General features: G+C 34.8%; 1 long non-coding RNA gene across 1 annotated transcript; it reads left to right on the top strand.

Moving 5' to 3' along the window:
* Nucleotides 1–633: 633 nt before the first annotated feature.
* LOC140632536 (uncharacterized) lies at nucleotides 634–26,282 on the top strand. The gene is made up of 3 exons (XR_012030136.1): nucleotides 634–772; nucleotides 25,193–25,301; nucleotides 26,213–26,282. It is a non-coding gene; the product is annotated as an uncharacterized lncRNA (long non-coding RNA).
* The last annotated feature ends 1,667 nt before the right edge of the window (nucleotides 26,283–27,949 follow it).

The following is a 27,949-nucleotide window of genomic DNA, read 5'->3' on the forward strand; positions in this document are numbered from 1 at the left end:
CCACGCTTTTCATATCCCCGACTCACTGCCCCATCGCCCGCCCCTTCCCGCGCTCGGTCTCTGAAATCCCACTGGCAGCCTCCCAGGCTCTGTCCGAGACATGGACAAATAAAGCCAGCTTCGCGGGTTCGTGTTTAGGCTAAAGTCCACGGGCTGGGCTGCAAAGCAGACCTTAAAGGGACATCTGCCTTTCATTGAGAGGGTGATCCCGCTCTCCGTGTCGGCGTCCTAAGGTGGGAGGGACGCGGGCCAGGGCTGGACCTTCTGGAGGGTGTCGCCGGCCCAGCGGCCCCGCCTTCACCCTACTTACTTATCCGTGGGTCTGGGCAGGGAGGGCACTTGGAAAGTGCCGGGCCCTTGCCCTTAAGGGCAGGCTGGGTCCGATTGCGCAGGAGAAATTAAGATTGTGTCTGAAAGCGAACACATCTGGTATTCCCACCTCCCTCTCCTGCAGACACTTGAACTTCGCTGTGCCGCTGTTGTCTGGCACCGTGTGTGTGTGTGTGTGTGTGTGTGTGTGTGTGTGTGTGTGTGTGTGGAGAGGGGCATCCACTCTGACAGGCCCCTACAGATTTTGCTTTCACTTATGGAGCCTTTGCTTCCTGTAAGGTGATTGGGGTTAAACGGTGGTTGCAGCTAAACTTTTCTTTGGGAAGACTGTGAGAGAAAAGGAGAAAGAAACAAGAATGGGAAGAAAGAAAAAGAAGGAGAAAGATAAATGCAAGAGGGAAGAGAGGTTAAGGAAGGTTGGAAGCCAGTCTCCTTAGAAATGGTATGTGTGTGGGCTATTTTGTTTAAGTTGAATTAGGATGTTTGTACGCTGGGAATTGAAGCTAATAAAGAACTCGGGACATTGTTTTATTTCTTCTTGTTACAGACTTTTATAAGAATCCATTAAATCATGTTCATGTTACTCCTTCCTCCCCCACTCCCACTCTCTAAGGAACTAAAACTTGAGAAGTTAAGTGGATGGGTCAAGATTCTGGAGATGGTTAGTTACCCCATCCTGGGAGACCCAGGCCAGAAAAGGCGTTTAAGAATTTGCACTGCTTCTGTTTCTTTTTGGGTGAGATGTAACAACCTCTCTGAGTCAAGAACCACATTCACATGTTAGCTTCATTGTTTGTTTGTTTAAAGCAGCTGCGTCTTAATGATTTTGAGAATTTCAAAGAAAGGGAAGAAGTGGATGAGTGGATTTGTGTTTATGGGTGGTGGGGGGAATCCAATCTATTCAATTCAGTTCAATTCAAAGCAACAACTAATTATCTCTATCTAGCAGGACTAGGGCTAGGCAGGACAAGACTGCCACCCAAAGGAGGACTCTGCCTGGAACACAATACAGGTGACATAGTATAGGTAACCCAGGAGAAGGGAAGGAAGAAGCCGATGGGGATGATTGAATAGATTGCTACTAAACAGATGATTATTGCAAGGCCTAAAAGCTGGAAAAGACAAAAGCTAAAGAAATGTAATGAAGATCAAAAATAGGATGGGCAGCTCTGGGAGGTTGAAGAAAGACCATCAAATCTCAGTAACAATGACCCGTTGGCTAAGGAATTCCTCTTCTAATTTATGTGTATGAAATGATTACCTAATAAATATATTGAAAACACTGTTATTCCCTATTTCTAGCTTTCATATTTTCATTTCTTAGTCGTACTTTAATTTTTTTAATTTTTATTTATTTATGATAGTCACAGAGAGAGAGAGAGAGAGAGGCAGAGACCTAGACAGAGGGAGAAGCAGGCTCCATGTACCGGGAGCCCGATGTGGGATTCGATCCCGGGTCTCCAGGATCGCGCCCTGGGCCAAAGGCAGGCGCCAAACCGCTGCGCCACCCAGGGATCCCCCTTAATCATACTTTAAAAATTGCACAAATAAATCTCTAGAAAAATCTCATATTGGATCACAGTTCAAACCCATCAGACATGATTTAGGCTCCTTTGCCTGCATTCAGTGATTTCATATCCCAATTTGGCTTTGCATCCCATCTTCATTAACCTGTATCATCGTCCTGCCTCCTGCTATTCCTTTTCCTGGGAAAGATCTGACAGGTAATCTGTACATCTCATCTCCCTGTCTACAGTCTCAGTTATGTCTTATGCGTCTTGGTATGGCCCATGGGCCTTTGCACAATAGTCAAATACTGATTAACTGATTAATGCTTACTCATTTAAAAATCATGATACTTTTCTTAAAGTATCTCTTCAAATTGCTCAGTGTAATACAATACTGTATTATATGTATGTGTACATATATATGTATACATATATATTATGAAATATATATGCAAACATATGTGTATATATGTATGTGTATATACCTATATACATATCCTATATGTGGCTCTAGAAAATTATAATATTACTTAATTATAAATGAAATAAGGAATTGTAAAATTATATCTTATTGAAATAAAGTAGGGTTAAAACATACTTATAATATGACCAAGGTTATAAATACTGAAAACTTTAGCTTTCTTTTTGAGGATTAATAAATAAATATTTTGAATTTAAAGTTTTGAAAATCTTCTTTAGGATTTGCAAACTAATAGTGATAACCAGCACTACCGGTGTTGTGGTTAAAGTTAACTTCTATATGTTTTATGAATATTATGGCAATATTTATTAATCTTCCTCATTTCACATAAATGCAAATATAGAGATAGAAAATAGCTATTGTTGGAGAATTAAATTTAAAATCAGTGCTCATTTTCTGAACTTCATTCAACAAATCTAAACATAAATTAATGTCATGCAAACTATTCTCTTAATCAATATTATCCTGAAAGGAAGTCATATTATTGAGTAAACTGAGGCTTAGAGAAGATAAAAACTAGGGTCACAAACTAGTCATTACATGGGGTCCACTGGACAGAAAATGCTAAGCTCTAGACATTGTATGCTGTCCTCTTCTATTTTACAGGAGATCTAATCTGATCAGATCTCTTCAACAGTTTGGGAACATTCAATGAAAAGCAGAAGTACCTTGAGAGGTTAGAGACTAAACTGATGAAGAATTTAGAATATAGAGTCTATAAAATGAGGCAAAAGTAATTCAGATTACTGGTTAATATCTCAAAAATAAAAACATACATTTCGTACAAAGTGTTTTCCTGAAAGGTAATCTAATATATTAAGAGTATAATTAATGGAGTAAATAGGTTCTTGGGTTAAATTCCTTGGATTCATGCCCAGGAACCACCCTGTGGCAGCTGTGTGATCTAGGAAAAGCTATACAGTTTCAGTGAGCCTTCCTTTTTTCAAACATAAAATAGGCATAAAAATACTGCCTCTCTTTGAAGACTATTGTGAGAATTAAATGAGATAAGCCGGGATCCCTGGGTGGCTCAATGGTTTAGCGCCTGCCTTCAGCCGGGGGTGTGATCCTGTAGTCCCGGGATCCAGTCCCACATCGGGCTCCCCGCTTGGAGCCTGCTTCTCTTGTGTCTCTGCCTCTCTCTCTCTCTCTCTCTCTCTCTCTCTCTCTTTGTGTCTCTCATGAATAAATAAATAAAATCTTTAAAAAAAATAAATGAGACAAGCCTATGAAGCATTTAGCAAAGTGACTAGATTAAATAGAAATGAATCATTCTTCTTCCCAGTTGTAGAAGAATTAGAATTAGACAGTGAGAATATAAGGCAGGTGTGTGGTGGGCCATAGGAAGTGTGGGGCACTTGACGGGATGAGCACTGGGTGATATGCTATATGTTGGCAAATTGAACTCCAATAAATAATAAAAAAAAAAATAAAACACACACACACACACACACACACACACACACAAAATCCATCAGTGAACATACAGTTTTTGTCTTTCATTCTGTTCACTGATTATTTTTTTTTTCTCATGTTGAACTCTCCTTGCATTCAAGAAATAAATTTCCATTTGTTGTGGTAAAAAAAAAAAAAAAAGAAAAGAAAAAGGAAGTGATATCATTTGATGGGCATCAAAAGAAAATTCTGGTGTTTGGCCAAAATCATCTCTATCAACTCTTGTTATTATTTCTGGAATCCTCTCCTGGAATCCTAACTTTGTATTTGGGAATTATCTTGAAGATATTCCAACAAAATGGGTACATTAAGACATCAGAACCCATTATGACATCAACAAGGATTCACTTTTCAAATTAGCTAGATGTCAACGGGATTTTTTTTTTAACAAGAAAAGAACATTTCAAGAAGAAGTTGGGAATAGGAAAATGTCTAGAGTTCTGCTTCTGGTGAAGGCCAGGGTTCTTTGGTAGTTAGATCATGGGTTCTCAAAGACACAGGATAAATAAGGCACTTTCACCTGAGTAGAAGGGCAGTGTCGGTTTTATTCAATAATAAGTATGTTTAAAATTGTTTCATGTTAAAATAAGAGAGTCTTATAAGAAAAATGTAAAACAGTGTTTTAAAAAAGTTAAATATGAGGTTTAAAATACATTTTAGTATAGCATTAAATTGTGCTTTCTTCCCCTCTCCTGCACTCTGAGGTGTTAAGGCTAGGTAGTAATGTCTAGAGCTGCTTTTGTTAAGATTTCATTAAGATTCAGATTTTTGAATTTTACTTTGTATATAGTTAGACAGTTGCTCTCCAAGACAGTGAGGCTAATTCACAGAGGTAACTCAAATGGGCAGTTATAAACTTAGCTGAATAATTTTTATTTATTTATTATTTTTATTTGTTTTAAAGAACTTATTTATTTGTTTGAGAGAGAGAGTATGAGAGAGCATGAGTGGGGGGATGGGCAGAGGGAGAGGGAGAGTATCAAGCCAACTTCCTGCTGAGCCTGGAGCCCCTACATGGCCTCAATCTCAGGACCCTGAGATCATGATCTGAACAAAAATCAAGAGTCAGAAGCTTAAGCAACTGAGCCATCCAGGCAACACAGTTGAATAATTCTTAAGTTCCTGCTGTGTACTGGACTCCAGGGCTATGTTCTGCAGAGGCAAAAATGGGCAAAACATTTGTTTTTCTACTGAAAATCTGCTGCACATTAATTTCTTTCATTTGGTACTAGGAAGAGAAAATAAGCAGGTTTGTTCCCAATTATAACATTGACACGTTTCATTTCAAGCCTCTTAAATTAAGCAGTCTAGTGGAATTACCATATTAGTGTTGTTACTTCAACTTGAGAACCCGTGATTGCTTTTTCTATGACCAAAACAAAGTCAATAATGTAGAGCTTAAACTTCACCACCAAACAAACTTTTTTTTGTTGTTGTTATTACATAATGTTCTTGTGTGAATGTTTTTTCACTTAAAATATAAAATAGGTGTTCCTCCCACCCTATTTCCTGAACTAGGTCTATGCCAGAAACCTGGTCCAAAGACATTTGGGCAATTGGTACTTAGGGAAAAAAAATGAATTTAGAATCCTGGTGAAGGACAGTTCTTAATACTGTAGGAAACTCCTAGAACTTACTGGCAGACTTCAACATGAGTGACACACTAGGGCTGCAGGGTGGGATGGAGTACCAGGGTGGTGCCCTGGCAAGAATATTTAAGTCATGGCACTCTGACTCACAATAACCATCACAGATGAGCAGTAACATTTCAGATGCATTGCTTGATGCCTTAATTTGCAATGTGAGTTAATTATTTTTTAAGCTATTAGGCAATTCTAGGATTATTTTAGCAGGTTGATTTAATTATTTTCCTTTAACCTGCTTGTAAAGAGTTAAAGCAAGTAGGTGGGCTATAAAATCTCAAGACTTAAAAAAATATTATATAAATAATTATTAGTAACTAAACCAAGAAGATTGCTTATAGTAGTAGTACTGGGTCACTAAATATATATGTGGGGAAATACTCTTTTGTAGTTAATAAAAAATAAATAAGTCAAGAGAAAGGAAGTGTATTATTTGGCTCTGAAATAACACTTAAATAGCTTGTTGTACAAATTATGTGGCTATTTTTCATCTGCTCTACTAGAACATAATCTATACCAAGACAGTCAATTATTCAAGTTTTTGTTCTATAGGGTAAGGACTGATTTGAAAGGCCCTGCACTCAAGGAGGAGATCCTGGGGCTTTTCATGAAAGACCCGTAATTAAGTGATCTGTCTCCAGAAAAGGAAAGTACTGGGCAACTAAGAAGATAGAGCCAGTGATTGGGAGTCAAAAGCCCACTAAAACTGCCAGGTAAAGTGAGAATGAAAAGTGAGGTGTGATTTGGCAATGCAGATGGAAGCACTCTACAGCAAGATTTGAACCAGAGGCTGGGAAAATTGAAAACTAAGGCCATAGATACCAGGATCTGCCTGAATTTTTATTTCATGTGGGCTCAAATGTGCTACCAGGGAACAAGAGAAATGTTTAAAATATCTACTATGGAGCTATTAATCTGATCCATAAAAAGTAAATAGGACAAGTAATTCTAATATTAGTGTATTAGCAAGGCTAATAAAAATGATAATATTAATTAAGCAACTATATATCTCAGGGGGAATTCCAGTCACAAAAAATAAGAAACATAAAAAAGGAAACTTTTTATGGTATTACATTTCTTTTGAGTCTCAATATACAAAGAGATGATTCAGTGTTTCCCTCTCCTCTTTTTTTCCCCCTGGAAACGACTTTTTGTTGTTGTTGTTGTTGTTGTTGTTGTTGTTGTTTGTTTTTTAATTTAATTCCTGCTGAGAAGAAAAGAAAAATGTAAGAATATATGACCAGAAGAATGAGTTTTCATTTTCACAGAAGCTATAGAAAGTTGTTGAATTCCTTAGGTGAAAAAGAGTCATAAAGGATGTAAGAATAGAGAGAAGCAGCTTGAGGTGGACAAACTGGACCCAGAGCTACTACAAAGACAAGGATGGAAAGCATTCTGACAAGCCCAATCACTTAGAGCAGTACTTCATTTGCTAGCACATAGTAGTTGCACAGGAGCCTAGTCGGTGCCTCCCTATCGTTCATCGACCTACAAGTTGTTGAGTAAGCAGAATATATCATCCGTATCAGGATCATTAACCATAGCCAGTTATTGCGTTGGCTTAGGGGTGGTTTGAGTCAACCCACATATGACTACCCATGAGTACAACATACCTGTCAATAGGAAAAACATTTCTGGAATTATGAATTAAGTACTGCACCTCCAAATATCCATTCCTCCATAAAAGTCATGGCAACATTGGTAAAAACTGTCAAAATGAACTTTTTAAAACTCTGAAATTAAACAAAGAGTTGCAATTTTTTTTTAAATCAAGAAAGACAGCTGAATTAAAAAAAAACTACCTAATTCTTTGAGAAAAATAAACAGAAGTTCAGAGACCTGTGGGACACCATCAAGTGCACCAATATATGCATGATGGAAGTTCCAGAGAAGAGACAACAAAAGGACCAAAAAGCATATTTGCAGAAATAATGTCTGAGACCTTTCCAAATTTGGTGAAAACTATTAATATTCATATCCAAAAAGCTTAGTAACTCTAAGATAAATCCAAAGAGTTTCACACCTTGACTCATCATAGTAAACTTTCAGAAGCCAAAGAGAAAAAAAGAATAATGAAAGTAAGAGAAAAGGACTCATCATATACAAGGGACTCTCAATAATATTTACTGATGACTTTTCTTCAGAAATCACGAAGATCAGAATAGAGTAGGAGGATATATTCTAATTGTTGAAAGAAAAGGATATTAACCATATCCAGCAAGACTATCCTTCAAAAAAGAAATTTAGATATACTCAAATTTAGAAATACTGAGATAAGTCATTGCTAGCAGAACTACCCTACAAGATACACTAAAGGAGTCCTTCATTCTGAAGTGAAAAGATACTAGACTGTAACTCAAATTTACTTGAAAAAACAAAGAACACCAGTAAAGATAATTAAATATGTAACTGTGGAAGAAAATACATATACATTCTGTTTCTTTTCTTTTATCATATTTTAAAGATAACTATGTGAGAGCAATAATTATTATGTTGATGGGCTTATAGTTAGTAAGGTGGAATTTGTATAACAAAAGAAGGGGAGGGGGACTATACTGGAGCAAAGTTTTTGTATACTGTTGAAATTAACTTTAACTAGATTGTTAAGTTAAGATGCTAATTGTAATCACCAGGAAACCATGAAGATATTAACTTAAAAAAAGTAAAAGAAAACACAAAGGAATTATCATGGTATGCTATAAAATATCTTTAACAACAACAAAGGCAGTAATGGAGGAATTAAGGAAGTTTTCTGAAATTAACTGAAAAGAGATCAGAAACTTAAATGTAAGAGCTAAAAATATAAATCACACAGTAGAAATATAGTAGTAAATTTTTATGACCTTGATTTAGGCAATGGTTTCTTAGAAATAGGTATTTCTTCAAAAAACTTAAACATAAAGTTACCATATGACTCAGCTGTGCCACTCCTTGGTATGTGTATGTGTGTATGTGTATGTACCCAAGAGAACTGAAAACGTATATCCACAGAAAAAAATGGACATCAATAGCACAAGTAATAAAAGACAAAAAAAAGATAAATAGATTAGATCTTATTGCATTTTAAAACTTTTTTTAAAACTTCAAATGACATTATCAAGAATGTAAAAAGACAACCTACATGATGGGAGAAAATATTTGCCAATCATAAATCTGATAGAGATCTAGTACCCAGAATACATAAAGAACTCAACAATAAAAAAAAGGCAAGAATCAATTCACCTAAAAACAAAGTTTTATATATATATATATATATATATTTTAATGATAGAAATAGAGAGAGAGAGGCAGAGACACAGGCAGAGGGAGAAGCAGGCTCCATGCCGGAAGCTGGACGGAGGACTCGATCTGGGACTCCAGGATCGGGCCCTGGGCCAAAGGCAGGCGCCAAACCGCTGAGCCACCAGGGATCCCCTATATACACATTTATATTAAGAAGAGAGAAACATAGCCAATAAACACATGAAAAGATGCTAAGTCTCAGTTACTGAAAAATGTAAACCAAACCCGTAATTACTTCACTCTCATTAGGATGACTATGACAGTAACAAGTGTTAGCAAGGATGTGGAAAAAGTAACACTCTCATAGGTTGTAAAATGGTGAAGCCAGGTTAGAAAATATGTAGTTCTTCAAAAAACATTAAACACAAAGTTACCTTATGACTCAGCAATGCCACTCCTTGGTGTGTGTGTGTGTGTGTGTGTGTGTGTGTGTGTACCCAAGAGATCTGAAAACATATTTCTACACAAAAACTTGTACACAAATGCTCATAGTAGCAGTATTCAGAATAATAAAACAATGGAAACAACTCAAATGTTCACTGATTGCTAAATGGATAAATAAAATGTGCTATATCCATACATGGGAATATTACTCAGCCATAAAAAGGAATAAACTACTAACACATGATTCAGCCTAAGTGAATTTCAAGAACACTCAAATTAAGAGAATATAGACACAAAAGGCTGCATACTGCACATATTGTGTGATTTCATTTATATTGAGATGTCTCGAAGAGGCAAACACGTAAAGAAAGAAAAGTAGATTAGTAGTTTCCAGGGCCTGGAGGAAGAGGAGAACCAAAAATGACGGCTAATATGAACGAGATTTTTTTTTTAGGATGATGAATATGTTCTAAAATTAGATGGTAGTGGTAGTTTCTCAACTCTGTGACTATATCAGAAACCAGTGGAACTGTATACTTTAAAAGAGTGAATTTTATGTAATAATGAAAATAATATTAAAAAATAATACTGTGCTAATAAGAGATTAAGAAGTCTAGTCTACATGTACAGTAGTAGAATTAATGAAGAGTAGTTTCTTTTTTTTGAGTTTCATTAAAATTAAAAAATTTTATTCCATGAAAGATACTGTTTTTTTTATAATAAATTTATTTTTTATTGGTGTTCAATTTGCCAACATACAGAATAACACCCAGTGCTCATCCCTTCAAGTGCCCCCCTCAGTGCCCGTCACCCATTCACCCTCACCCCCCGCCCTCCTCCCCTTCCACCACCTCTAGTTCATTTCCCAGAGTTAGGAGTCTTTATGTTCTGTCTCCCTTTCTGATATTTCCCACACCTTCTTCTCCCTTCCCTTATATTCCCTTTCACTATTATTTATATTCCCCAAATGAATGAGAACATATAATATTTGTCCTTCTCCGATGGACTTACTTCACTCAGCATAATACCCTCCAGTTCCATCCAAATTGAAGCAAATGGTGGGTATTTGTCTGAAGAGTAGTATCGTCTTTAACTTTTGGTAAAACCATTTAGGCTACGTATCTACACTGGAGTATGAGGAATAATCAGTGATTCACAATCACTGCTTGCTATACTTTCTGGTAATGTGTAGAGATTTGAGAGCAAAATATCTTGATTACAAATTGTAGTCTAAAATATTTTGCAGAAAAAAATTAAATATTTTGCAGTAATTTGGCTGCAATGCATAGAGATGCAAGACAAATGAAAATTAATACATTCTTTCTTCTCAATTTGTTGCGTGTAAAAGTTCTAGAGAGCAACATGGAGTATTATGTTGACAGTGATAACAAACAGAAAAACTACCAGCCTTCTTCAAAATAGTTTGTTTAAATGTTAGTAATTGGTTTACTATTTGTTGAAGTGCTGATTCAATAATATCTATTAATTAGGACAATGTATTAAACAATATAAAATTGACCCAGATTATCTCTGTTGATCACAAAACTTTAAGGCACTTGTATAAAGTAGATGAGAAAAACAAATAGCACAGAGTATATTCAGTGGGAAAGATCTCTAGAAATCAACATATGACCATGGGCAAGATGAGCATTACAGAGAAATGTTCTTCCATTTGCTCCCACTCCTGTCATTGAATCTGTGCTTTTAACTATTTTAATAAGGTTTGATGTCCTAAAATTGAACATAGGAAGAAATACTGGCAATAAAATCTCAACGAAGAAGCAACTTCTAGTGATCTCTCATTAACCCCTGTTGCATATTTTAAGAATTATTCCGACTCTTATTTAAAAAACATTAGATGGAATCAAAGTTGACAGAATGAAATAGAGACTTGAACTAACTCTGTATTCTATAGGAGTTTTAAGGGATTTTCTTACAATGGTTAAAAAAAAGGGAAGTCTTGATTGTTCTTCACTCAAAGACTAATCAAGTCAGTAAATTAAGCAAGTCTAGTTGTATCCTAATGTTTAAAACACATGTACAACTGTGAATGCACAAGTAAGCGGACACACATAAATACACACAAACATACATATACACATGCAAATCATTCACAATATGACACAGGTCTATGCAGAAGCACACATTGAGGTTAAGAATGCTCATCTATCTAGTTATATGTGGCTCTTTGCAATATTTTAATCTTTTGCTTTTTAAATTGACTTTACATTATATAGATTCATAGGCATCTAAGCAATATTATCTTCTATCTTTGCAAAGCTTTAGTCTCAGGTCATGATCACAGGACGCCCAACAGGAAGTCTGCTTGAGATTTTCTCTCTCTCCCTCTGCTACTCCCCAAATAAATAAATCTTTAAAAAAATAAAAATAAAAAATGAGTCTAAGGAGTTATTACCTATTATAAATATTCATTAAAAAAGATCTTAAGTGTCATTTATATGACATTTTATAATTACTGAGAATTATTTCATTTATTTATTATATTTGGTTTTCATAATTTCCCAATTAGGAAGGTCGGGTAGGTATCTGTAATTTACTTTAGTTTTCAGGAGTCCAGAGCCATACAATAGATGGAATTGCCAAAATTGATACCTAACTCTGGAGGTTTTTTTTTTTTTTTTTTTAATTCTGTGTACCCACAATCTGGGAACATTTTTAAAAGAATTTTTAGAGAATTTACTTTATGTTAAGCTGGTATTTTAATTCTTGTCTGTTTGTAGTAAATACACAAAAAATATTCAAATAAATCTCTGGGACACATCTGTTTCCTGTTCATTGTGCACATCAAGTTATAAGTTTTTGGAATGAAAAGTGGCATTTAAAAACCTCAAGAAATGACAATAGTAGCAGTGATGATGTTTTTCGGCTCTTACTGATAATGTGGGAACTGATTATCTCAAAAGCTTTTTATAAAATAAAGCAAACTTTGGAACATATTCAGCTATAAAATAAAACTTGAGATGATAAACCTTGAAACCAAGAGTGATAAAGAAGAGTTTCAACAAAGAACTTAGTGATTTTTAAACATGCCAATATTTCTTTTTTTTTTTTTAAGATTTTTATTTTTTTATTTTTCATGAGAGACACACAGGGAAAGGCAGGGACATAGGCAGAGGGAGAAGCATGCTCCATGAAGGGAGCCTGATGTGGGACTCGATTCTGAAACTCCAGGATCATGCCCTGAACCAAAGGCAGACTGATTAGTTATTGAGTTTCTCTCAGTAATTTTCTGATTTTCCAATTTCAAGGTCTTTCTTATTTTTATTACATAATTTCCAGATATTTGATATTGATGTTTTTGTATATGAGTGTAACTGATATTTTCATTTCAGTTTTTCTTCTTATGTAGGTGTGTGTGAATATATATGTCTTTTTTATATATATGTATGTATGTTTATCTTAGGATTTTTCACATGTTGACCTTATGCTAGGGAACCTTCCTAAATCAGTAAAACTAAATTAGTTTCTTTTTTCCAACCATTATTATTGTTTTGTTTTTTTCCTCTCTGTAAAAGCTAAAACTTTCTGTAAAATTTCAATAGTAGTGTTGCAGTGTTTCTAATTTTTATATAATTTTGTTCTAAATTTTAAAAGTATATATAATTAGTGAGAAAGCAGGCAACATTTTATCTTTCAGTGTAATATTTGCAATAATATTTTTTGTAGATTCTCTTAAGTTGTAGTTTTAAACACACATCAGACATCAAGAACTAAAAAAAAAAAAATTGTACTAAGGCAAAGAAGAGATTGCCTCTCTCCTTTCCTTTCCCTTACTTCCATTTCTTACCTCCTTCAAAGGAAGGTTTCTGTAGTCTGGTTATTTTCTGTAGAAATCAAGGGTTCCTCACTAGGAATAAGGCCTTTCTGTCACATATGTAAGTATATATATGTCTATATATGTATATACATATGTGTATGTATGCATGTATTTATCTCCCACTCTGTCAGCCATGACCCAGCAGATAATAGAACTTACAGCCAGCAGGGAGTTCAAATACAGATAACTGTTTACAGAGATGTAGTTAGGGCTGGGGGAACCAACAAGGCATGTGGGGTCGTGAACTATTTCCGCTTTTAGGCCTCTAGGTCCAAAGGAAGGAGATGACATTACCAAAAGTCTTAGAAGGGAGAGAGTATCCAACAGAAGCTGCCCTTATAGAAGGAGGCAGCCAGTGGTGTGGAGTAGGGGTGAAGACAGAGCCTAGGTGAGAGGTAGCTAGAAAGGACACCAAGAAACACCTACTTTCTCCCTTCTCATGCTCTCTCCTGCCAGAGGCTCCTTTAAGCCTAACCCTCTAATGGGCCAAGGGACACGGATAGTGCCATCCATAGGGGTCAGTCTCCCCTGGGACACATAGAAGAGTGGAAAAGCACAAAGAGTAGAACTGGGGTGGGTAGCAAATGGAGAATAACCAACCACCATCTCCAATGTTTCATTTTCTTAGTCTGGCTGCCTAGCTTTCTAGGTGAATTGACCTCTTACAGCGTTGTGCTCTTACTTAAGTGAGCACTTCTTCCTCAAAGGCTGGGACAATGGATTATCTGTAGGGCCACCTGACTAGAGCATGCAAGGCCTCCTTCTGCCCCTGCTCTCAAGCCCTAGGATCCGAATTATTGGTGGTGGGGTTTTGGGGTGATGAATTTTCTAATAGGTCCCTATAATTTTAGGCTTTCCATGTCTCAGAGTTAATTCATGAGAATTGAAGTCAGGGCCATAATCTTGAAGCAGAGATCCTGGGGGTCCTTATACAGAGTTGATTTGCTCTGATGGGCTACAGCCCTCTCAGCTAACTTTAATCAGATTAGGACATTGATTGTCATATTGTCCCATATCTTGAGACTGATAGCATTCCTCAGAGGCTCCCAGGGATTCTGGCTGTGCTCAAAGCACCAGCAGGCATATTCCAGTTAGATGAAACTACATAGACTAGAAGGGCCCTTGTCCAAAAACTCTGAAATATTGTTTCTATAAAATAAAAATGTTTTGAAACCAAATTCAATATTCAGTCTTGTTTAACACTGGAGGTTCAGACCATATACACTCCTCAATGTGGTAAAAAATATATTTGAAATAAACTTTCCTGTGTTACATTTGTGTGCAGCTCTGATTCTCATTTTAGGAAAGAAAACTTCTTGCCAAAAGACACTGGAATCACCCTTAAAAATGCATCTGTTAGGTATCATGTAAACATGAACTAATATGAAAATAATTAAATATTATTAAAGAATCTTATTTTCCCATGTTTTAAAGGTTGTTTAACTTCAAGTTAACTTCAAGTCAGGGAGAAAATTATAACCAACACATGGAATTAACTGATACATTCTACTGAATGACACTATTAATCCAATGAGACCCTTGAAGAATTAAATATTTTCAAAATATGAAGACAATTCACTGGGTGTTATTCTATATGTTGGCAAATTGAACACCAATAAAAAATAAATTTATAAAAAAACACACACAAATATGAAGACAATTATAACCAATACTATCATTGTTATTACTGAAAAAATGTCCTTCTGTAGTCTTTCCCTTATGTCAGAAATATAGTGATGAAGTTGAAGAGGGAACTACAAGAAGAAAATGCTTTAAAAGAAATTTTGAAACATACAAATAAGGAAATAAGGATACTAGATTGTACTGCTATTGAATTAGCCACCCTTGAGATTCTGCTGCTTGATGGCTTGATGTATCAAAAATCATCTTGTCTATCAAGATTTACATAGGGAAGGATCACAAAATCTCAGCTGAAACCCTCTTGTCTTTATTTTATTTATTTTTTAAAAGATTTTATTTATTTATTCATGTGAGACACACAGAGAGAGGCAGAGACACAAACAGAGGGAAAAGCAGGTTCCTAGCAGGGAGTGTAAAGCAGGACTCAATCACGACCTGAGGCAAAGGCAGAGGCTCAACTACTGAGCCACCCAGATGCCCCAACCCTCTTGTCTTTAAATTCAGATTTTTTATTAGCTCATGTATCAACACAAACTGTGAGGTCTTCTTTTAAGTGCTGGAGTAGGAAAAAGGTTAGGGACATAGAGAGTAAGGGTGGGGACATGTTGGAGGGAGGTCTGGACAAATCAAGGGAAGTGAGAAAGAACACATGCTACCTAATGGCCCCACTACCTGCTATCTCATAGCACAAAATACTGGAGAAAACAATGAGTGTGTTTTCTAAGTAGCTGAACAAGTGGGGTCATGAAATGTTCACATGCAGGAATAGGAATCTGGAGCTACAGTTTCAATTGTGAAAAATCTGGGGATGGGCAAGGAGAATAAAAATCTATGCTTTTGTTTTATCTTGAAAAGGCTGATAAGAAGCTAAATTACATAGAAGAACACAGAGCAAGTCAGTGGATCAGGGCAAAAATCTGCTGGTGACAGAGAGAGGATGGTGGTAGAATGGTTTCCTTATTTAAATTTAGTTTGCAAATTTAAAACTGATTATGTATCTCAATAAAGCCTTTAAATCTGTTTATCAGTAGGACCTACCACATATGTTTAAAAAGATATTTATTATTCAGGAGCTTATAAGAGGTCTTCAGAATTTAGCAGAGAATATATGAGAAGCCTGTGCTTTAATTTCTTGATTCAGTGGCTTAATAAATATTTATAAAGCACCTACTATATGCCAAGCATTATAAAACATTATAAAAATATTTGTCACTTACTATAAGTTTTTTCTCTACTCCAGAACCTGTAAGAGTGGTACGTGTGTGTGTATATTTCAGATGTTTTGTTATATAAAAATGGAAAGACTTATCAACGTGTTTTGTAAAGATAATTTTTCTAGAAAAAAGCCATGACCTGCTGAAAAACTTTTGGACAGCCACACAGTAACACAAAAAAGTCAGCCTTGTAAACAAGGATTTCTGGAAGTTTGATTTATCAGGTCCTCCGCCCATTTTCCTGTCACACAGGATATAATAGCTTTTGTTAAAATGCAGTGTGACACTAAATAACTGGCAGTTACTGAATGTGTTGCTTATTATTTGGATCATTCTATAGAGCTAGATTTATACGAAATCAAATATCTTTTAATATATATGCTATATTGATATCAAATAAATAAATTAAGAGTTTTTAATTAACTATTCAGGCACAGAGACTAGTATTTCATACATGCCAAGAATGGCTTTATTTTTTAAAAGTTCTGTATTCATAGTCTAGATGCAGAGTTAATCACTTTCTACGAATCAGAATTAAGACCCATCATCCTATTTCATTTAATCATTGCCTTCTAACATAAGTTCTACTAGAATGAGCTGTCATTTAACAGTGGACCTTCTTAGTGAGAGAACAACAACACATTTTAACCTAACAGCTTACTCAAGTCACATTTTGTTGTTATTTTATTAAATTTTATATTTGAACCAAGACTTTACATGCTGTTGGTGAATATATCTACTGTCTTCTATAGATGTAATATCTACTGTAACATATTAATGTTATGATGTAGTTTTGGTTTTTGGACCAGAAGTTACTAAAAATTATTAATCATATATATTCTCCTCTTGTTTTTGACTGAGTCCACAATTGTAGGGCAAGTTTGGGTACAGATTTAAGATTATTTAACTTTATGTGCTATATTCGCTGAAAATTATTCTATTAGCTAAGTGACTGCTGCTATCAGGTAGGAAGGTTTGTATACAAATCCATCCATCCATCCATCTATTCATTCATTTAATCTTCAGAATTTATTGAGCACCTACTACATCCCAAGTCATTTTTATTTTTTTATTCCATTTGCATAATAGCTTTATTTATTTATTATTATTTTAAAGATTTTTTAAATTTATTTTTTATTGGTTGTTATTCTGTATGTTAGTAAATTGAACACCAAGTCATTTTTAGATAGTAAATAAGATAGACACAGTCTCTGCCATCATGAAGCTTAGCATTTGTTAGAAGGAGATAAACAATAAACAATACATTAATAAACAAGAAAACATCACATAGTAATAAATATTACACAGATAATTATAATGGAGTGGCTGCTTTTATTTGGATAGTCAGAAAAGATCTGTCTGAGAAAATGAGATTTAGTGTGGCTTTTGAATAAAGACAGCCTTGCAAAGTTCACATAGGTAATCACCTAAGTTAATATGAAAAGCAAAGTTAAAAGAAAACTTAAATCAAATAAAATCTTTTTGTGCCACAAATTTTTCCTTACCCACTCCTGCACAAATATACACACTTTTGGTCAAGAAGACTGCTGAACGTGTGTGGATATGGAACAAAAGTGGTATCGGAAAAAATATATCCAGGAGTAAGTTGCATTAAAGGTAAGTTATTTGCAGAGGTGGATATAAAGTAAGAATGAACCATGGCATGAATACATGGAGGATGTATAAAGGAGAATGTTGGGATAAGAAAATTAAAGGGCAATTTCCTTTTATTTCCTTCATTTCTACCAAATGGGTCTAGAGATGCCAAGGATTAGCAAAAGGATGCCCTGAGTACCATGAGCTATTTGTGTAGGGAGAGGAGGGGACTGCTAAGAGATTCAAGTCATTTACATCCATGATTAGTAGCATCATTTTATTCAGAATCTGACACTATATTCTACATTATAAAAAGTAACTTTAAAGTCATAATTACATGTATCTAAGACTTAAACGATCTTTAAACCACAAGAATAGCAAGAATATAGTTATATAATCTCTCTCCCTTCATAATAGATTTTTGGGGGGGCAGTATTAGTACTTATATGAAAATACTAGTTTCTCTTTCAAACTGTGGCTTCTCTATCTTTTGTATTTATCTAAATATGGAGCCCCAAGCTTCGTTAGGATACATTTTTTTAAATCTCAGATTTATATCTATTTTTTTGTTTATTTTTTTATTGGAGTTCGATTTGCCAACATATAGCATAACACCCAGTGCTCATTCCCTCAACTGCCCCCATAAGTGCTCAGATTTGTACCTAAATGGCTTTTTATAACTTGACAAAATAAAATTGTATAAATGAATTTGATCGTTACATGGAATGCCTAAGATTTAATTAAGAAAATCCATGAACCAATTTGTTTCCAATTTCTTGTTTGTGATACATAAACTGAAACTGTGGAACAATTAGCCAGGTAAAACTGAGTGGTGCTCAGAGTTCAGCATCGTGACAGACAGAATTCAAAACACTAATGTGAAGTGTTCACACGATAAAAACCATGTCTGATCTTTAGAAATGGAGGATGAAATTCATATTTTGAGAATGTGTGGGTTCAATTTAAAATGTCTGTTTATGAGGATTACCTTTAATCTAGCTTTCTCAAGAAGTAAGGGGGAAGGGAAAGACATTGCATTATTATGAGCAGAAGAAACAAATCTTGTGGTATTCCATTTTAAAGCTGTGCTACACCTAGAGTGATAGGTAGTAAAGCATCTTTATGTGCTTTTATTGAATGTCATCATGCTTTGTTGTTTAAATTACCAATTTTTTTTCAGGAAATGTTTAATTTAATCACATTTATTGTGCTCCTTATGAAAAAAGAAATCTGTGTAAATTAGACAATAAATAAATATTAAAAAATTAGACAATAAAGTATATAAATTAGACAGTAAATAAAAATAAAATAGTACATAGTCTTGCCACTAAGTGATAACTGGTTAGCAATGTTTAGAGCCTTTAAGACTGATTTTGATGCCTATGTGTGTACATGGATATTTATAAAACTGGGATCATGCTATGAATACCATGTTCATATAATCTATTTTTCCTTATGTAATTTCACTATGTGATTTCTTTTTTATGAACATATTTTCATGTCATTGAATAAATACTGACATCATCATTTTTAATTACTACCTTTTAGGGGCACTTGGGTGATTCAGTGTAATAAGTATCCAATTCTTGGTTTTTGCTCAGGTAATGATCTCAAGGTCCTGAGATTGAATCTAACATCAGGCTCTGCGCTCAGCGTGGAATCTGCTTGATATTCTCTCTCTCCCTCTCTGCCCCTCCCTCTGCTTTCTCTCTTTAAATAAATAAATAAATAAATAAATAAATAAATAAATAAATAAAATCTTTTAAGAATTACTACATTTTATTGCACAAAATCAAGTACACATCCTCTTCGATTAGTCCATTAGTCATTAGAAATGACTTAAGACATTTTCAACTTTTGTTTTTAAAAATAATGTTCTAATGGATATAATCAGGAGAAAACAGTGCAATAAAAGCACACATGATGGACACTTAACCCAGTCCAGAAGGTCAGTTAAAACTTCTTAGAAGCTTAAACCTCTAGGCTGATGCATACAAGCTGAGACCTGAGAAACCCATCTGTATATGATGAAGAAAGACATAACCTAGGTTGAACGTCCTTTCTCTTTATTCTTAATACTTTTTAACCATTAATTTAGTAGAACATTCTTCAAATAGTTTTTTCTTCTCCCTGACCTTCAGAATTCAGAAATAAGGTTTTTTTTTTACATTTTTTCTCTCTTTCTCCCTCTCTCTACCATATTAATAATAATGCAGTATTTGTATAAGTACAATAAAATTTGTCTTTCTTTTCTTAGGATATATTTGAACAAACTGATTATAGAACCAAATTGCTTGCATTTTCTGGAGTACCATATTTGAGAATAATTTTGTTTACTAAGGCATAGCAAGTTCATCATTAATGAATAAGGATTATATTTCAGTTGTGGAATCAATGCCTATAAAGCCATACCAGGAAATTGGTCAGATCTCTGTTCTTTGGCTGACAAAGTAAGCCTTAAAGGTGATAAATGAGATCATTTCCTGTTAATCCAGAAACACTGCTGATTTGGGGTATCTTGGAAACAGAAAAGTCAATTGACATTTGCTTTATCTTTGCTCTTTAGAATCTTAAAGTCCATTCCAGGTCTTCTCCATAGAGCCTCCAAAAGTGGATTATAGGAATTACAAACTATGGCTCTTGAGCTGGGGCCAGTAGTTAGGGGAACTCAAGGAATAGTAAAGAACAAAAGATAAAATAGTAAAGAAATTCACAAGATGAAAATTAAACATGATTTACACTAGAGACAGGAAAAATAGTAAAAATTAAGTAAGGATCCAACATATAAGATAAATTTCTACATTATAACATAGTTTTGGTGAGGGCCATGTCATGAGCCAGAAAAAATATAGAGAAATCAGAATTCCTAGATCACACATAGCAACATACCAGCCATGCTGGCATATGAGGTATCACTTTTGTCTGTCACTTCTATTTTGGGTGAGGTGAGGTTGGTGACATTATACTGTGGTGAGTAAGAATTTCAGCATGCAAGAAACTGGCCCACAAAAGCTTGTGGGAAATAAGAGGAGCTAGAGGTTGGAAGGAAATATTCTAAGGCAGATCAACTGTGGCCACCTGACTCCCTGTGCAGACTGTCTGAAATTTTTAGCAATAATTTAAGAATAGGATAATGAAATAAATATTTGCCAGCAAAAAGCTGACAGGTTTGAACAAAGAGATGATGATTAAAAGAGGTGATAAAGAGATGTGGTGAAACAGATCAAAGAAGCTTTCATAGGTTTATTCATGTTCCAAAAGGATATTAGTATGCCTAATGTCCACATTCATTAGGCAAGTGTTGCTGTGAGTTTTCCGAGTTGGGTTCATTTCATACAATTACAAAGGAAATGACCCATGTTATAGTTTTTATACTCATGACAATACCTTTCCAGTGTTTGCAGGAATTACAAGCAAAATATGCACAATTTGTTTATTTTTTCAATGTGTTTATTTTTTGTGCAGTCAGCTGGATAAGAGGTGAAAACATTTTTGAAGAGAATTTAAACTATATGTCGATATCACGGAATTTTTGCAGTTAAGGAGATTTATGAGAACCAACTTGTCAGACTCTCAGCAATAATGGTACGGTGGTTTCTTAAGTGATAGTAGAAGATAACAAGACAAATTGAACTTAATTTGTAAGGAAATTCCAAATGAGATAAAGACAAATCTACTTTTCTCTAAGGAAGTAAAAAAGTAAAAAGTAAGATTCAAAGCAGGGTTTTGAGTTGAGTAAATGGAGATCAATGTCTTTTTTTTTTTTTAATATGCTCTAAATTTTCTAGAGTCATTTATTGCCCAGATTTGCAGATATGTTAGTGTAAATGAAGGTTCAATTCCAGAGGAAGTTCTTAAGTTACAATAATATGAAACACACTTTAAGTTATGGCAGAAATCCTTGGAAGATAAACTTCAGGATCTTTCTAGATAATCACAAATCTGGTGTACCTACATGCCTCAATATCCACAGTAACTAAAGACACTGTAGTGACCTTCTCTCAACAAGGTGACACACAAACCCTAGAATTTTGGAGATGTGTATATAAATCTTAAAATGAATAAAATATTTAACTCTGTGACCCAACTGGGCAAACACAACATAAACTACAAAAATGTATCTGAAAAATCACCATGGATGATGTTAACCTAAAAATTCAGAATTTGATATGAGCCCTGAAAAAAAATGTCATTAACCATTCTTTAAATGCCAACACTGAGTTCTCACTATTTGGTCAAAATTGATCAGTTAGTAGCACTGGGTCAATTAAGAAAAAACCTTTTGTATTTGAGAAACTAATTAAACCATTTTTTTATTACTTTGGCTTCTTTTGCTCATTTATTGGGCTATATTCTAACTCTTATCATTCAAGGACTCATGAAGCCTACCGTTGTGGATTTCTGGTCATAAGACCTGCTATAGAACACTATGTGGAACAAGAGGCCATTAAGTCAGGAGTAGTTGCTTGCATAAGACAGTTCCCTAAGATGTAGAACAAGTAAATGAGGCTCTTTTGATTACAAAACATAATCTAATTTGGGCTAATATATATACTCAGAAAGAAAACAATCACTTGGCCAGAGAAAAATTTTATAGGGAATACTAATACCTTTTCTTAAAGGCCTACATGGTCTCATCTTACTTCTCTGTTTCTCTCTGGCTGTTTCTTCTATTCTATTATTATCCAGCCAATCTCATAAAACTAAAATATTGAGATTTTACAAATATAAAAATAAAAATCTTTTAAAAACCAAACATTTGAAAGAGAGTATGTCTGGTTGTCTTAGTGAAAACTAAGACTAATTCATGGCTCGAAGGCTAATCCAAGTTCTAGTACCCTCAGGTTAAGTGCCCAGGAATGTCCCCAAGAATGACTAGTTCTCTGCAAAGGACAGCTTAGAGCTATTTTATTGAACATGTAGTTTATGGATGTTTGTGTGTGTTTACAAGGAGCGTAGTGGTGACCAAGGAAGTTTCTGAGACATTAGGTATGACACATATGTCTACTATGGGTTAGAAGTCTTAGTAATAAATACTCTTCAGAAGAAAAAGCAAACAGGAAGCTAGTGGGTTTCAGTTACTATCTATGAAGTGAGTTAGTAATCATGACTATAAAACAGATATCACAAACTCAAACAAGGCCATGTACTAGAGTATGAAAGAAATTTATCAAGTTGTTTTCACACAGATACACATCATGTGCCTATTAAAACATATAGGAATATTCTTCCTCAAAATAAATGTGATTCTTCTAATTTCTTTCCTTGAATTCATTATGTCTCAGTTTTTTCCTAATTTTTGGTGGTGACATGGAGATAGAAATATTTTGCTGTAATAAATGAAAAACTCAGATTGAATTAGATGATAAATGAAAGCTGACCTGTGTTGGTGAGAGGGTGGAGAGAACTGGGGTGAACAGGAAACTCCAGTTTGTATAAAGGGACTAGTGCTATGTAGATTTCATAATTGTTATTCAAGAATATGGGCTTAGTGTAGCAATATTCTCCAGTGTTTTAAAAGAAGTCAGGAATTCAGAATATTTAAAGATTAAAAATAATCTCATTTTTTGTATGTTGGCTGCCCCCCCTTCCAATTCTTCAGTGGAAATTATTCAAGGAAATACCTATTTGGGGGCTGTCCATAGGTCTCTAGCTTGTTACCATGTCTGGAAGAAGATGAGGTAAAAATTTCCTTTTCTTTTTAAATTTTCAAGTAGTTTAATAACTTTCTTTTTCTTTTTTCTTTTCTTTTCTTTCTTTTTTTTTTTTTTTAATAGTGATGAGAAAAATGGGCTTGTTTGGGGATAGAAAGGGAGTTGCGTGCCAGGGAACCTCTGCCCTACTCAACAGACAGATTTTTGAGTAGATGTTCCCTACATAATAAAGTGTATTTTGAAAACTCAAAAAAAAAGTAGCTTGAATCCTTGACAGTTGGAATAAAGAAGAAAGAGGCAATCAGAAAAGGTTTATCAAGTACCTATTTTTGTCACTGTGTGACTTCAGGCAAGTCATTTCTCTTGTGTGTAAATCGCTGAATCTGTGGATCTGCTAGACTAGATCACAAGTTCTCAAATTTGTTTGATATTAGAGAAACTGCAATTAAAATTCTAGTTGATTTTTAATTTATCAAAAGAGGAGAAATTGTACTAGTAGAAATTATGACAGGAGAAAAATATAATCACAACCATTTGCACATAGCCATGATAAATCAAGCTTTTGCAATGACTGTTTCTGGGTTTTTATATTTTTATCTGTTTGCTTCTTGCTTATTGACTTTTAACATCTGTTGGTACTTGTTAGTTAAGTGACTTTGGCACCAATATCTTAAGAGAAATTGTAAGAAACAAATTTAATTGAGAATATTTTCTCTATTGACTTTGTTTCTACAAATTGGGAAAAAAATTGCATTATTCAATTTTATAGTGGGAAATGTTGATCTAGCCATTGTGGGAACATACTTTAGGACACTAGAGTAAGTTCTCTAGGGCCCCTCTGAGCTGTAACATTCCATGCATCTACATTTTTCAAATGTGGCCAAGTAAGGTCTTAGCTGGAGAGAATTTTTTTTTTTAAATAAAATATAGCTGTGGGCTACTTTCTGTTAATTGAAACTAAGAAAACAGACATTTGAAGACAAGTGAAATAGTTTCAATGCATGCAAACTGTGTTCCAACAATAAACTTTTAGGGATTTGTCAAATTTATCTATAATCAAGTCTTCATCCAGAAATCTCCATTAATTCATTTTACTAATTTATTTCAGTGGCTACTGCCTACTAGGACATTTTCTATGTGCTGAGAATATAGCAGTGAACAAAACTGGAGAAAATTTCCACCTTTTTTTAAAAAAAGATTTTATTTATTTATTCATAAGGGACACAAGAAGAGAGGCAGAGACATAGGCAGAGAGAGAAGCAGGCTACCTGCAGGGAGTCTGATGGGGGGACTGATCCCAGGACTCCAGCATCAAAACCTGAGCCAAAGGCAGATGTTCAATCACTGAGCCACCTAGGGGCCCTGAAAATTTCCACCTTAAAGAAGCTACATTAACAGAAAGAAATATGAAATACATAAAATACTAAAAATAGTATATTAGATAGTGATAAGATTTATGAAGAAAAGTGAAGCATAAATAGAGAAAAAAGTGCATAGTAGTGGCCGTGGTGGAGAGCAAAAATTTAAGATAAGGTAATCAGAAAAGGCTTCACTGTGAAGATGACTAAAGAGCAAAGATGGGAAGAAAGTCTGTGTGGGAATCCAGGGTAAGAAAGTTAGAGTACAAGGACCCTGAGCAAGGAGCATCCCTGTGATGTTCAAAAATCCCGTCTGTTTGGAGTGGATTGACTGAAGCTGAGTGCAGTAAAAGAAGAGATCAAGTAATGTAGGGATTTACAGGCCATTTAGAAAATTTGTCTTTTATTCAGAGATGAAAGCCAGTGGAAGATTTTGATTATTTTTTTAAAAAATCTATGCTTTTCTGAGATGAGAGTAAAATGGGGCATGTATGGAAGGGAAATGAGTGGTGACAAGGCAACTGCAATAATCTAGGTGTGAAAGGATGGTGGCTCAGACCTATATGGAGGTGATGAAAGGTGGTTAGATTCTGGATATGTTTTAAAGATAGAGATAATAGTATTTGTTGAAGAGATCAGATGTGTGGTGTGAAAGAAAGAGAGGAGTCAAGTATGACTCCAAAGTCACCACAGACAAACTCTTCTCTACTTGCAAATATTCCTATCTGAACCCCAACAGCTTATGATTAGAATACAGTGCATTCCTTAAAGTTTATTGTCAATTGCTCATTTTCTTTCCTCCTTTCAGAGGATGCCAAGATCATTAAAGCCAGGACTGGGACCCACATCAACATCATCTATAATCTATTGGATCATGATATTCCACTGAGCTCATCCATCAGTACTTCTACCAAATGGTATGCTTTATTCTCCTGGGTCTAATGCTTGTCATTATATTTAACACAGAATCATTGCTTCTAGTTATTAGGATAGCATCTTATCAAGAGCAAGTCTATCAACACCCACGGCATGGGTGATACAGGAGGTGGCTCTGTGAGGAATAAACGTGTAAAGCCCTAAGTGCTTAACGATATTAGGTATTTATTATTATTGTTACTACTTGCTATTATTATTATAGATATTTGTTCAAGGAGTAGTATATTCCTATTATGTAGACCTGCACTGATAATTGTGGTAGCCACTGTTAATTTACATGTAGCTATCTAAATTTAAAGTCAATTAAAAATAAATAAAATTAAAAATTCAGTTCCTCAGTCCCAGCCATATTTAAATTACTCCTGTGTAGCTGGTGGCTATGGTATTGGACACTGCAGAATGGGGAAATTTACATTATATTTTTTTAAGATTTTTTTTTATTTATTCATGAGAGACACAGAGAAAGAGAGAGAGAGAGAGACAGAGAGAGAGAGAGAGAGAAAGAGAGAGAGGCAAAGACACAGGCAGAGGGAGAAGCAGGCTCCATGACAGGAGCCTGACGTGGGACTTGATCTCGAGTCTCCAAGATCACACCCTGGGCGGAAGGTGGTGCTAAATCACTAAGCCACCTGGGCTATCCAGAAATTTACATTATTGTAGACAGCTCTATTGGTGAGTACAGTTCGAGAGAATGGTTCCTGTCTTACTACTATTACAGAGGAGAGGAAGTGAGAGGACATCACTATACATACCATTCAGATGAGTTTCACCATAGGTGAACTGTCCTTCCTAACCTACTTGGAAATATTTGGGGGTTGTTTTTACTAATGACTATGCCCTGGGATTCTAAGGGCTTTCAGATTACCTTTGTTGTTTGATACATCTTTTACAGGCAATGAATACCGTTACAATATTGTATGCATAAGCTGGAAATCAAGAACTTCTAATCACAGCCCTTAGAGGTATTTGTACATGAGGTACAAAGCTTTTGACTTGGTCAAATGACCTTTACTTGAACTTAAAAAGTTAATGTACATTTTAAAGGAAACGATTCTCACATGTTTTCACTTATTTATGCTTTTTTTTTTTTCCCCAGCTTCTGGTTTGAAGACTTGTATCTGAAAAATCTTTGGGGATTTTCAAATGAGGATTAATATTAATTTTTTCTCTCCAAAATAGGAAGTTAAGTTTGGTCATGGGTAAATGACCACAAAACCTCAAATGTTTTAGTTTTCCTCCAGAGCTCAGATTTATCAGTTTAGAGCCAGACTTGGCAAGAGATGCTCTGTCATTCATGGGATTTAGTCCATTAATGAATTTTTTTTTCAAAAGATAAAGGGCAAGGTTGGATGATTTACATTAAAAACATTTAATTTGAAATAATGTAAACTGGAAACCATACACTCTGTTGAGACCCTTTACAAAGGAGTAAGTGGAACTTGGCAAACCTGCTACCAGTTGTCTTTTGGGAGATGCTGTACTGAACTAGCGAAACTGCAAGGCAGTGCCAACCCACTTTAGGATAACATCTGAAACTCTCCAGAACTCTGTTAAGTAGCCCAGTTAGTCATTGCTAGCACAGTGCATCTTATTACCCTATCACTCTGGCCACAGTTGACAGGCCTAAATTGGCCCAAAAGTTGCTAATAATCTGTGAGATATCCAGGCATAAGGTACTCACCTCTTGTATAGATGATATTTAGCCAAGAATACCAGACCCAAAAAATAGTGATAAAAATAAGTGATACTATACACTGTGATCTTGACTTATGCGAAGTACTATGACAAAAGTTTAACATAGTTATGCTTAAGGTGCACAACAACTCTTCATGATAAAGATTAATATACCATATACCCATTTTTAGTTGAGTAAATTGAAGTTCAGTTTACTGGAAATAATGTCTAAAAGCAGGATCATTTAGAATTTTCTCACTCCAATGTCAGATCTCTTTTTAATAGAGTATACTATTCCCTCCTTCTTTGAGTTTAAATTTAAAACCTATAGAAAGTGTTATTTGGATAATAGCAAAGGAGACATAGAAACAGAAACAAGGTATGTATGAGTCATCATAATTGGAGAGCAAACAGAACCTGCCACATCAAGCTGACAAGGTAGCTGGACGAGTTTTAGTCATCTTAATGCCTGGTTGTGAGTGTAGGATGTTAGCTCTCTTCTCTTACCTTGTTTGTATTTATTTGCATTTAAAAATAATTTAGAAAAAAAATAATTTAGAGTTTTCTGATTTTTATTCTAGTCCAAAACACTGTGTTAGTTTCTTTCCCTAATGATAAATTCCATTTTATAACAATTGAAAATTCCAAGGAGTACATTTCAGGGAAGTTATTATAGTTCATTTGAGGATAAAATCATTGGTATTTGACCTCATGTTGCCATTTGTAGCATGCAACAGCTTCTTAGAAATATATTGCCTTGTCAAGTCTTCTTAATTAAATCTTCCTGTAAATTTCTTAAAGGCAAAGTAAGTAAAAAGTAGCTATTGATGTGGTAATAATTATCTTATATTCAGTAGAATCTTGGACATGAATAATGAAATAATCAACATTCTATGATAATGAAAAATAGGAACAGTGAATTTGATGAAGTCTCTTCTTTTTCTTTTTATAGCCA

Source organism: Canis lupus, chromosome 4 (assembly GCF_048164855.1).
Source record: "Canis lupus baileyi chromosome 4, mCanLup2.hap1, whole genome shotgun sequence".
Lineage (NCBI taxonomy): Eukaryota > Metazoa > Chordata > Mammalia > Carnivora > Canidae > Canis > Canis lupus.